General features: G+C 48.7%; 1 protein-coding gene and 1 long non-coding RNA gene across 2 annotated transcripts in view; one reads left to right on the forward strand and one right to left on the reverse strand.

The window, feature by feature from the left end:
* Positions 1–13,837, reverse strand: part of slit3 (slit homolog 3 (Drosophila)) — a 148,405-nt gene that overhangs the window by 104,313 nt on the left and 30,255 nt on the right. The gene's annotated exons all lie outside the window — the stretch shown is intronic.
* On the forward strand, positions 7,262–8,980 carry LOC144406260 (uncharacterized). The gene is made up of 2 exons (XR_013467473.1): positions 7,262–7,669; positions 7,927–8,980. It is a non-coding gene; the product is annotated as an uncharacterized LOC144406260 (long non-coding RNA).

Below are 13,837 nucleotides of genomic sequence, written 5' to 3' on the forward strand. Positions count from 1 at the left end.
TGTGTGTGTCTTTCAGTAATCTAAGGAGGCTTTGTTCTGCAGCAGCCATCTTAAGTCCTTCCCGTATTTCATCCACTTGTTGCACACAATGACGTTACAAGTGGCTCTTTTCAATACCACCGTTTCGCTTCTCACAAAAAAAAAAAGGGGGAGGAAGTGCTGAAATTGTTCATTATTCATTATGAATGGCTGCTTTTTTCCTCCTTGCAGACTTGCTGCTAGTTTTTGTCTTTTTTTTTTATGTTTCCTCGGGCTGCCGGGGCTTTGAGCGCCGTGGAGGAGCAGGAACGCTGCCAGACAGACTGACAATACTGACAAATACTGACAAATACTGACAAATACTGACAAATACTGAGCCCGACATCCACCTTACAACCTTTAGGCTATAAAAAAATATTTACATCCTAAATTAGGAGACAATTACTGGTGAAATTACTTAAAGACAGATGTGTCTTTAAAGGACAAAGTGACCCTGGTGAACCGAATTACTGAATTAAAAACAGTTTCTCTCATGGAGAAAACAAAATAAAAGCTTCCTACATTTAAATGAAACAGAGAAGGGAGTGTGTGTCCTTCCTGGCAGTAGAGCTGACTAAAGATGTCCTCCGCGTTTATCCCCAACGAGATAAACGCAGTTTAAAAAGACAAACAGCTCAGTTGACCCGACGTGTCCATTTGGTGACCCAACGGCGCAATCATCCAATCACAGAGCTGCCGTCAAAGGGCTCAAACATCCGCCCGGCAACGGAATCTTCCTCCGGGGGGGGGGGGGGGGGTTGGTGGGACCCCCCGGGGGCGCCGCGGTAACGACGGGTCACCGCCGTGACACGGAGCTACGCCGGCGTCCACGGCGAATCAGTTGAAAGGTCAGCGCAGAGGGAGGGGCGAGTGCGCGGTGTGTGTCTGTGTGTGCGTGTGTGCGTTTTTAACGGTCACGTTCTCATTAACTGAGAAGGGATTTATTGTTGGTGTAATTACAGAGGGAATTCTTCTTTAACCTAAAGGGTCGACCAGCAGCCTTCCACAGGTTAAGGTGTGTGTGCGTGTGTGTGTGTGTGTGTGCGTGTGTGTGTGGTCTTTGAATCAGGCCGTGCAGTGAAGACTGAAGCTGCTTCTACTTCCAGCAGTGGCAGAACGCCGGACGCTTGTGACCTAAATGGACGAACTGAGATCACAGTGATGTGATTACGATCTGCGTCCACGAATGTGAACGTTAACTTTCCAATCGGATAAATTCACACAGAAAAACTGACACGATGCATTTTAACATCCATGTGTGGTCATGACTGCAAGGAAATACACGGAGCTGCTCTGTAAATTACATTTACAACCATGATCTAAGATCCCTCAACAGACGCTATTGATCTCCACTTCAATGAAGATGAATTATGAACGGTTTGGACCACAGCGTCCCCTTAAATTACAGTAAGAAGGAATCATCAGTTGTCACAATTATTAATCTGCTACTCCTCCTTTCTGACAGCACGGCATTCACTAATGCTGCTCCACCAACGTGCTGCTCCACCAACGTGCTGCTCCACCAACGTGCTGCTCCACCAACATACTGCTCCACTAATGTGCTGCTCCACCAACGTGCTGCTCCACCAACGTGCTGCTCCACCAACGTGCTGCTCCACTAACGTGCTGCTCCACCAACATACTGCTCCACCAACGTGCTGCTCCACCAACCTGCTGCTCCACCAACATACTGCTCCACCAACGTGCTGCTCCACCAACCTGCTGCTCCACCAACATACTGCTCCACCAACGTGCTGCTCCACCAACCTGCTGCTCCACCAACCTGCTGCTCCACCAACATACTGCTCCACCAACGTGCTGCTCCACCAACCTGCTGCTCCACCAACATACTGCTCCACCAACGTGCTGCTCCACCAACGTGCTGCTCCACCAACGTGCTGCTCCACCAACCTGCTGCTCCACCAACATACTGCTCCACCAACGTGCTGCTCCACCAACATACTGCTCCACCAACGTGCTGCTCCACCAACCTGCTGCTCCACCAACCTGCTGCTCCACCAACATACTGCTCCACCAACGTGCTGCTCCACCAACCTGCTGCTCCACCAACCTGCTGCTCCACCAACATACTGCTCCACCAACGTGCTGCTCCACCAACCTGTTGCTCCACCAACGTGCTGCTCCACCAACGTGCTGCTCCACCAACGTGCTGCTCCACCAACCTGCTGCTCCACCAACATACTGCTCCACCAACGTGCTGCTCCACCAACATACTGCTCCACCAACGTGCTGCTCCACCAACCTGCTGCTCCACCAACATACTGCTCCACCAACGTGCTGCTCCACCAACCTGCTGCTCCACCAACCTGCTGCTCCACCAACATACTGCTCCACCAACGTGCTGCTCCACCAACCTGCTGCTCCACCAACATACTGCTCCACCAACGTGCTGCTCCACCAACTTGCTGCTCCACCAACGTGCTGCTCCACCAACGTGCTGCTCCACTAATGTGCTGCTCCACCAACGTGCTGCTACACCAACGTGCTGCTCCACCAACATACTGCTCCACTAACGTGCTGCTCCACCAACGTGCTGCTCCACCAACGTGCTGCTCCACCAACGTGCTGCTCCACCAACGTGCTGCTCCACTAATGTGCTGCTCCACCAACGTGCTGCTACACCAACGTGCTGCTCCACCAACATACTGCTCCACTAACGTGCTGCTCCACCAACGTGCTGCTCCACCAACGTGCTGCTCCACCAACGTGCTGCTCCACTAACGTGCTGCTCCACTAACGTGCTGCTCCACTAACGTGCTGCTCCACCAACGTGCTGCTCCACCAACGTGCTGCTCCACTAACACGCTGCTCCACCAACACGCTGCTCTCTTGTCTTTTCTATTCGTGCATAATTTAGGGTGCAGGAAAAGGAGGCCAGGTGAGAGGGACTGAGACGAGTTCATACGTTGGAACGTATCCCATGATTCCTTCTGTGAGCTGAATACTCAATACACCAGTCAAACCAGTTGGACGTGTGGTCTTTTATTACCTTTGAAAAGATTGGTGTCCTTCGCATGCATGAAGACGCATAACGCCCCCCAAACTCACCCAAACACCAACTAACCAGATGCTCATCTGCATGCAGTGCACTTTGAATGAACTGGTGATTTAGTAATGCTCTTATCTGATCGCATACATCACCTTTGTGTGCAGGCTGCTGGTGAACAGAAAACAGGCAATCTATATGCACACGCGCTTCCATGCAGCCTGCACCTTCGTTACAAGAGAAAGACCAATATGGCGAGGAACTGAGATAAGGGCTGAGGAAACGCAAAAGTGTGAAAGTGAAGGGGAGGAAAGGGGGGGGGGGACAAAAAGGTAGAGTGGAGAAGAGAAAACCTGGTGTTAGAAAGAATGAATTATGGACACAGAGACGGGACATAAACTAATTCTCGGGCATTAACTCGGCCGCCTGTGATCACTGACATGCAATGACTGCTACTGAGAAGCTGTCCAGCGAGGGCTCCTCTCCAACATGACGCATTCACACTGTGAGGTAACAAAACCTCCACATCTGTGTACGCACACACACACACACACACACACACACACACACACACACACACACACACACACGTTGACACAAACCGTAGAAGGAGAAAGCAAACAGCTCGTCTCTGTGGAAGGTGGACTGTGGGAAGCTGCGGTGAGGCATTATGTGCGTGTGTGTGTGTGTGTGTGTGTGTTTGTGTGCGTGTTGCACTCGGCCTGCAGAGACCAGCACATGCGTGTGGACAGTGGGACAGCTGAACAGGACCGAGCGCCTGTTGGAAAGCGTTCGGCAGAACTGCATGATGCTGGCAGGGTTTCCACGGTTACGGGTTGGAACCATTAACTTAAACCAGATGTGTAGTCAGCCACAGCAGAATGAACACAGGTGATTAAAGAAGAGAATCTCAGAAACAAACACGCGACTGTCTCTGCCTCTTGTGTTTGTGTCACAGCTTCACATTAAACAGAAGGACATGTTATATTGACACCAACACACGTCTCTCACGGAGCAGCTCATTGGATGGTGGAGCTGTCACTTGCTTTCCTGACTTAAATCTGTTAAATCTAATCATGAAATCCACTCGACGGCCGAACGTAAATGCAGCTGCGGAGACAAAGAAGGACGCAGAGGGACAGTGGAGGAGGTCGTAGAGGGGGACATGGCTGGCATAGCTGGGATTCTTCTCAAGTCTTTGGTTGTTTGAGTGTGTGTGTGTGTGTGAGATAGAAATCTCTCACTGCGGGACACATTTAACGTGTCCCGCAGGACTGTGAGGTTCCAGTGAGACACAGAGACACGGGGGACACACACCTTGATATTCAGCTCATTTTCATTGGTGCAGCGTGCTGCATCTTTACCACATGATTCTACTTAAAAGAATCCGGACGTCCTTCTCCCTCGGTCTTACGCCTTCCGTCTCTCTGTAGGACTCAAGTATTTCCAACTGGTGACTCGCGGTTGTAGAATAATGGAGGAAAATGAAAAGTGTGGAAGGTCTCCCCGTCACAGACCACGTCTTTGTCCTCTCTCCGTCCTCCCCCAGCTACAGGAATGCAGTTGATGAGCTTTTCACAGTTTGTGTGTGAGTGTGCGTGTGTGTGTGTGTGTGCGTGGATAAAACATTCCTGCCCCGACCCCCCTCGCCTCCGTCACGCGGGGGCGCACACCTGCAGGGCACCTGGGGTCAAAGGGTCACACACACACACGCACACACACGGGTTGTGATGTGCGTGACTGGGCACCAACTACCTGCTGCTCTTTCTCGTGTTGCTCTGCCTGCAAAAGGAACTGCTGAATGTTGAAGTCAGTGCTTCCTTTCCTTCCTTCCTTCCTTCCTTCATCAGCTTCCCTCCTCCCTCCTTCGTTTTTTTGGAACCACCCAGATCGCAACCAGTGAGAAAGTCATTAGAGATGGTAGTTTGTACTGGGATTAGGAAACTAAGCTGGTAAATACTGCGAGGCTCTCAGCCGGGAGGAGGAGTAGGGGAAGGAAAGCCCTAAAGGAGGGGGGGGGGTTAAAGAAGGTGTGAGGCGACATGATGAGGAGTCTCTAGAGGAGACGCTGCTCATTAAAGGTCGAGGGAACCCAAACTCCTGCTGGGGAGCAAACAGAGGAGACGGGAGGCCAAAGAGAAGAAGAAAGGAAAGCAGGGAGCCACTTCCTGTTCCCAGTCGTTTAGCACTCGGTCTTTAGAGAAGCTCAGAGAGGACGGCCGCTCACTGGGGGGGGGGGAGAGTGTGTGCACACACACACATGCAGAGGCCCTCCAGGCCTGGAAGCTTTTACGCAAACTGAAGAAAGAGACATTTCTAAGGAGCGCTGGTCTCCATATCGGCAGAGACAGACGAACAAACACACAGATCTGTCAGAGTAAAGCTTGATGAGAGGGAGGAGCAGAAGAGAAGCAGTCGGACGCTTTCGTTTCCCAGGAGTCGAGAGGCCAAAAGTGACCTTTCAAACAGCTGAACTCATCTCAAAGTTCACTTGCCTCACTTTGATCATTTCACTCAAAAGAGCAAAATGTCCATGATGACTCGCAATTGAGTTTGTGTCACGGACGGACCTGACAGAGCGAAGCCGGCCAACAGTCCCAGCAATTATCATTAGTGGAGTCAATTATGTGCAGGTACGCTAACATTAGCCGGAAAAGGCTTAATGGTCCCTCTGAAGAGCAACGATTACGCCGCTTTCGCTCTGTGGTTTGTTCTCCGAACGGCGGGAAGAGAACCTTCTGTGAAGCCTTTTGATTTCATTTCAAAGCCTCAAAGACGAAACTATTTGACAACATGAAGCATGTCTTCACGACATGATACAATGTTTCCATTAAATGGCGCTGAAATCCAATCAGCAGACGTGTATTCGGCGCTGCACGGACATCTGAAAGACGTCTCAAGTAAAACTACTTTTCCATCTCTTTAACTTCACATCAGCATGTCGCTGTTACAGCTTCCAGCTGCATGCGTATGGCGTTGTGTTGCCATGCGTATGGCGTTGTGTTGCCATGCGTATGGCGTTGTGTTGCCATGCGTATGGCGTTGTGTTCACATGCGTATGGCGTTGTGTTGCCATGCGTATGGCGTTGTGTTGCCATGCGTATGGCGTTGTGTTGCCATGCGTATGGCGTTGTGTTGCCATGCGTATGGCGTTGTGTTCACATGCGTATGGCGTTGTGTTGCCATGCGTATGGCGTTGTGTTCACATGCGTATGGCGTTGTGTTGCCATGCGTATGGCGTTGTGTTGCCATGCGTATGGCGTTGTGTTCACATGCGTATGGCGTTGTGTTCACATGCGTATGGCGTTGTGTTCACATGCGTATGGCGTTGTGTTGCCATGCGTATGGCGTTGTGTTGCCATGCGTATGGCGTTGTGTTCACATGCGTATGGCGTTGTGTTGCCATGCGTATGGCGTTGTGTTGCCATGCGTATGGCGTTGTGTTGCCATGCGTATGGCGTTGTGTTCACATGCGTATGGCGTTGTGTTGCCATGCGTATGGCGTTGTGTTCACATGCGTATGGCGTTGTGTTGCCATGCGTATGGCGTTGTGTTGCCATGCGTATGGCGTTGTGTTGCCATGCGTATGGCGTTGTGTTGCCATGCGTATGGCGTTGTGTTCACATGCGTATGGCGTTGTGTTCACATGCGTATGGCGTTGTGTTGCCATGCGTATGGCGTTGTGTTGCCATGCGTATGGCGTTGTGTTGCCATGCGTATGGCGTTGTGTTGCCATGCGTATGGCGTTGTGTTGACATGCGACGGCGCTCAGGATACCGTTGCTTCATCAATGCAAAGACGGACATGCGGCACATTGAAATGTGACACACTGGGAACATTACATTACATTACATTACAGGTCATTTAGCAGACGCTTTTATCCAAAGCGACTTACATTACACTTTAAACCCATGGCTTTTTCACATTTTTGCCTGGGGAGCAATTAGGGGTTAGGTGTCTTGCTCAGGGACACTTCGACATGGGGAACATGGGGCAGCCTGGAATCGAACCACCAACCTTGTGCTTCCCAGCACACCTTCTCTAACCCCTGCGCCACGACGACCCCGACGGAACACACTGTGAGCCGTCAGATACATAATTACCATTTTTATCAGAAGCAAAGTTGTTGTTTCGTGTGGTTGGTTGTGTGTGTGTGTCTGCGTGCGTGCGTGTGTGTGTAATTTCCGTTCAGTGGACATAAGAAGAGGAAGCTGTGGGCGATCGGCTCCTCTCTGTACTCTCTATGTGGTTCGTGTCTGTGTGAGTGTGCGTCTGATCATGGGTGAGTAGAAGGCCAAGCTGTACGATGAGCCTGCTGTGTGTGCGTGTCTGTGAGTGTGTGTGTCTGTGTGTGTGTGTGTGTTCTGGGTGTGTGCATGCACATTTTATTTTGCCTTCAGATTGTACGAGCGTGGGAGGTTTAAAAACTCTACATCGGGCCAGTAACACATGCCAGAGAAGGTTGTGTGTGTGTGTGTGTAGTGTGTGCGTGTGGTGGTGGTGTGTGTGTGTGTCTGTGTGCGTGTGTGTGCATATAGATTTCCCAACCCGCCTATTTACAGCTAAAGGAAAACTGTGATTAGAGAGAAAGGAGAGCGAGAGAGAAACACAGAAGGGAGAGAAAACTCTACATCTGGAACAGTGGTGAGCCAGAACACACACACACGCACACACACGCACACACACTCACACACACACACACACACTCGGATGTGTGTCTGTCAGAGAGACAGACAGAAGGACAGCGTCTCACTCTGAAAGGTCCACATTCTGAGGCTGTCATCATGCCAGCAGGACAGTGGAATCACTCCGACCTGCGATGCACGCCGGGCCTGGACGCGGTCACATGACGCATCCCTTGTTCCCTTCGTGATAGCAGCTTTCTCTTTGTGAATCCTTAGTGCAGGAAGGTGAACTTCTGGCTGCACATGAAGCTCCACGTCTTTCTATTTTTCTGCTCACCGCTTCGACGGGCCCGAGCAGAAGGACGTCCAGGGCGCCGTTGAGGAGGCTTCAATGAAGAATACGGATCAAAATGGTTCTCTACTAGCATCGAGGAGCTACTGTTAGCGCGAAGCCCAAAGCGGCTCTGGCTTCTTTTATGAATACGACTGTTTTCTGTTTTTCCGCTTTGCAGAGTCAAGCCCTTCGCCTCTGAAATCACACGCGGTGCCGGTCAAAGATGTTGTGATCCGCTCCCCGAGAAGCAGGAGAGGGAAGCCAGGGAAGCATTTCAATTCACTAAAGGCTGAAGTGAAAAGCCTCCCCGGACCCCGTTTGGACATCGGCCCCCGTCTGGTTTATGACTCAATCACCGGCGCGCGTATGCTAATCTGTAGATGAGCGTAGCAGACGTGTTCTGTTGGTGGGGGCCAAAGGTCTCCTGCTGGGCTCTTAATGCACCGGTCAGCCGCTGGAAAAGTGATTATTTCTCTCCAACAGCTTTAAATGACAAATGAATCTGTGATGACAGGATCCGACCGGTGAGGCTTGGTACCAGTAACTACACGAGAGCTCGTCGGATGATCTGCCGTGTCCACGGACAGCCACGGGAGACGTGGCAGCAGGAAGTTGTCTCCCCCGGAGGTATCGGCGGCAGAAGCTACAAGTCGCTCGATGAGAAAGAGGTGATGAACATCCAGCTCGGGCTTCTCGCGCAGCATCGAGTAGTAAACTGAAACCAATCAAATCAAAAAGACACCAACACTACTTGATCAGGATGAATAAAGAGCAGCATGGTTTGGCATAAAATGGCCGTGTCCTTGCTGAGGTCCCGTGTTTGTTGTAGACCTCCTCGCTTCCTGGAGGTTCAGCTTGGAGTGCAGTTTTAGGCTGAACTTCCTTTTTAATATATAATATGTGCTTAGCTGCAGTGCTGTAGAGACAGAAAGCTCTCCATGTGTCGACTAATCCAGAGAAAGGAAGGAGAGGAAAAGGGAGGCAGACGGAAAGAAAGGGGGAAATAAAGAGATGAAGGTAAAGTCGGGCTCCGAAGCCTCGACCTTTACAGTTAATACTGAAGGCTCAGGGAAAAAGTACAGAGAGAACATCAGAGAGGGAAAACAGAGAAGGAAAGTTCACCGAATACAAAGTGGAAGTATTTCTGCAAGTTTGGATTGATAAAAGTATCACAGATCAACGTTAACTTTTCTAATCACTGATGGAGACGTAACGCTTATCTGAAATTGGTTGTTTCCTGTGTGATTAACACGCGTGGGAGAGAGGACAGACACAAAGACAGGAGGACGGAGAACGGACAGATGTTCTGTACTCCTGCTTCATTCCATCATCTGCAGAGTGGAAAAATGAAGGATCGAAAACAAATGTCCGTGTGCGAAGAGCCGACGAGAGGAGACATCGTCCCATCGGAGACGTAAGCTTTGTCCCATCAGGACCGTCCCCGTGTCCTGATACTGCCTGGCTGAATGTAGGAGAGTCGAGTCTTCTTTCAGGGTCCAGAACCCCCTCCGGTCCCCCTCCTCCGACCCTCCGACCCCCCCACACACACACACAGAGCTGACAGTGCAGCTAAGTCCATTAGAGTCTCAGGTGTGCACGTATGTGCACTAGCATGTTAAAGGTAAACAACCTTATAGGTCTGGAGGAGCACTTACTGCAGCCTCGACCCATCACGCACACACGCACACACACACGTCTGTGTTTCTCAGCATGTCAGGTCCACTTAAGGGCCGTTGGGGTCGGCACTGAATGCCAGGTGTCATGGGAGTCGTATGTTACCTCGCTGGCGTCCGCGATGCCGCCCGCTCTTGACATTTAACCCCGTGGACCGCCGGCCGTGACTATTTGCAACGAGCCGAGGGCGAGCGCCTCAGCAGAAGGTTTCCGCTGCGTTGTCCCACAAACAGGGACACTGGGAAGTTGGCGAATAGTGAGAAAAGGTCGTTGCTGTGACCTTTGCTTCAGGGAAATAAGACGGAATTAAACCTGACAGAGTCGTCTCAAACAGAAATCCACTACGACCTCCTGCTGAACAGGTCGACACGCCGGGAAGTCTGCAGAGGGAAGGACGCCACACCTGCAGCGACCCTTTAAGCTTTAAACGTTCTAACCCCAAAATAAATGACACTATACCTGTTAAGTGGAAGCATTTGGAGTAAAGAGTAGGTGTAGTTCATACAAGCGCTCTCATGCTGTACAATTAGACGTGATTAGACGATCTTAATAATACACAGCTGCAGGGAAACAAAAAGCAGATCTTAGATTGAAGTAAACAAATAAAAAAGCATCCACTGTACGTTGTCATGGTAACTGTTTCCACAGCAGAGATCGACAAAGTTGTGATTAGGCAACTTGGCTGACAACTAATTATGGGATGTATTTAAAGCTGGAATGAGTGTGTGCAATGAGTAACTAACTAACTTAGAAGTGGCCCACACACACACGCACACGCACACACACACACACACACACACGCACACACAAACCCACCTACACACACAGAGAAAAAGAGCGGCGCGTGAACAGGAAGTCTGCACTTGTGTTTGCATGGCTGTTGTTCACTGACCCATTGATGGCATGAGGGAGCCCCCTCAGCACAGCAGTCAGGTGTGTGTGTGTGTGTGTGTGTGTGTGTGTGTGTGTGTGTGTGTTCACATGTGAGCCCCTTCCTCCCAGTTCAGTTTTCACTCAGCAGATTTCATTAATGTGTCTCCTCAAGGACTCTTTCATCTTGCCGGCTTCTCCGGAAAGGTAACGTGTTTTATTTAGCAGCAGAGCGCTGGCAAGAAGCTGAACCTACTATTATTACTAGAACTACCTCCAGAATTAGACTTGTGATTAATAGAGGCTCTGTGTGTGTATGTGATGTGTGCGTGCATAGGAAGTCATTTAAAGTAGTACAAAGAGGAGGAAACACTTTAGCAGGAAAGAGGGATTATCGGCGGGAGAGAGAGACGCTCCTTTTATTGCCCATTAAGCATTTGAATCCTCAAAGAGAAGCATTTATTCTCTCTCTGTAGGAAGCCAGCGATATGTTCTGAGCATTTATTCGGGCCGTTATCTTGGCAATTCAAACAGAAAGCTTGATTTGCAGGAGAGCTCAAGGCTAAGGCCACTAACGAGCATTTGAGAATATAAATAACCAGAAGAATGACCGTATTAACAAAGCCAAAACCCTTTTTTCAGATGTACTGAGAAATATATGTTAGAGCGTATTTGCTGGACAAGAGAAGAGCTGGCGTGTGTGAAGTGGTATTTTAAATCTATTACTGATGAATTATTTTCATAAAAGCCTTCCAATTGGTGAATTCCCCCTAAAAACTCCCAGAGTGCATTAGTCACTAATGGCCCCTCTGTAGCATTCAGCAAAGACAAACCGCTTAAAGGAAGGAACCCTTCACTTACAATTTGTAGCCCGGACGGGGAAACACGGAGCGGATTATTAATAAGAACAGGGCAGCGCTGCCATTGGACACGGACAGAGAAGGAGTCCGTCCAGAAAGGAGCAGCGCTCTACAGGAGGCGCCATTCTCTGTACGAAGAAATGAAGTATGCGATAGTCCTCGAATGGAGACACGTCAGATAATGAGGTTCAGGGTGATTTATCGCCCAGCGCATGTTTTACAACGTGATCTATACCTGGTGAAATGTCAAACACAGTGTGGGAGGAGACGCGAGCCTCCGCTGGATGTCAGACCCTGGAAACAAATGTTGCCTGAGACAAAGAGCAGAGAGGAAAAACAATGTGATTTATGTTGGTGTTGATTGTTGACTTACTCTCGCTGTCGCTCTCTCCTTCCTCCTCACTCTGACATTTATCTTCCCCTCTCGTCTCCTGCCTGTCTGCTGCCGTGCGCGTGAGCATCCTGCACGGGCATTACAGCTCCATGGCGTGCACGGGCCAAAGTGGCGGGCGGGCGAAGAAAAGGTTTTCTTTCAATTTAACCCTCCAAGTCATCAAACCGGAGTTTTCTCTGACCCGTTGGGAGTCTGACATGATGAGATGTGATATGATGAGATGTGATATATGATATGATGAGATATGATATGAGATATGATGAGATGTAATATGAGATATAATATAATGAGATTTGATATGATGAGATATGATATGATGAGATGTGATATGATGAGATATGATATGCTGAGATATGATATGATGAGATGTGATATGATGAGATATGATATGCTGAGATATGATATGATATGATATGATATGATGTGATATGATGAGATATGATATGATGAGATATGATATGAGATATGATGAGATGTAATATGAGATATGATGAGATTTGATATGCTGAGATATGATATGATGAGATGTTATATGATGAGATATGATATGCTGAGATATGATATGATGAGATGTGATATGATGAGATATGATATGCTGAGATATGATATGATGAGATGTGATATGATGAGATATGATATGATGAGATATGATATGAGATATGATATGAGATGATGAGATGTAATATGAGATATGATGAGATTTGATATGATGAGATGTTATATGATGAGATATGATATGAGATATGATGAGATGTAATATGAGATATATGATGAGATGTGACATGATGAGATACGATATGATGAGATGTGATATGATGAGATGTGACACGATGAGATATGATATGAGATATGATGAGATATGAGATATGATGTAATGAGATTTGATACGATGAGATATGATATGCTGAGATATGATATGATGAGATGTGATATGATGAGATATGATATGATGAGATGTAATATGATGAGATATGATATGATGAGATGTGATATGAGATGTTATGATGAGATCTGATATGCTGAAATCTGATATGCTGAGATGTGATATGACGAGATATGATATGAGTAGATATGATATGCTGAGATGTGATATAATAAGATATGATATAATGCAAGCAGAACTTACATGAACCGATCACACTGATAAATAACCCACCATAACACCAAACTTCACCGATAACTCATTCAAGAGCCGAACGGAGGTCATTAAAGATCACACTTAGCTTCATGAAAGTCACTTTTGGAACTTCTATGAACAAGAGGGAAAGATGAAGAATAAGAGTGCATGCACGCACAGCTAGCATGGATGGCTTTAAAGACTAACTGCCGAGCATATAAAGACAGAGCAAGAACATGAAAGCAGCACGAAAAAGGATGTGATGATGAAAAAGATGACGCACAATGACGTTGATGGTGACTGTTGTGCTGAAACACGCGGTCAAGTTTTCCAAAATCGGGAGCTTGGACGCTTGACTCCGGAAGACGTTTGCGAGGCCCATAATTATACACACTGATATGGTTGAGATGATGAGAGTGGAACTCACACAAAGCCTATTGGACACACGCAAACACAAACGCACAATGTCTGCCACTCTAGTCTCCCAAAGAAGGCACCGCATCAAACCCAGAGAAGAAGAAGCCATTTTTGTATTGCATTGCAGTGTCACATTGCACAGGAAATAGTTGTCTGCATTGAACCCGTCCCACGCAGGGAGCCGTCGGGTGTTGGGTGACTTGCTCAGGGACACTTTGACATGGAGCAGCCGGGGTTGGAACCGCCAACCATCTCCACTCCGTGCACTACGGTCGCCCCCAGTGTGCGTGTGTCAAAGGACTTCCCCCGTCATCTCAAGGATAATGTGTGTTCCAGGAAGGACTGTGTGTGTGTGTGTCATGAGTGTGTGTCTGAGAGACAGACGGTGCTCAAATTAGAAAGCTGTGTTTGGGGCCACGAGGGCCGACCGGCCCCTCTGGCATCTCCCGGCGCTCACGAGTCTTCTGGGCCGACTCAACTGCTCTGTTGTTCAAAGAACAGGTGGATCTTTTCTTCTGAAT

Source organism: Gasterosteus aculeatus, chromosome 4, assembly GCF_964276395.1.
Source record: "Gasterosteus aculeatus chromosome 4, fGasAcu3.hap1.1, whole genome shotgun sequence".
In the NCBI taxonomy this organism is placed as follows: domain Eukaryota; kingdom Metazoa; phylum Chordata; class Actinopteri; order Perciformes; family Gasterosteidae; genus Gasterosteus; species Gasterosteus aculeatus.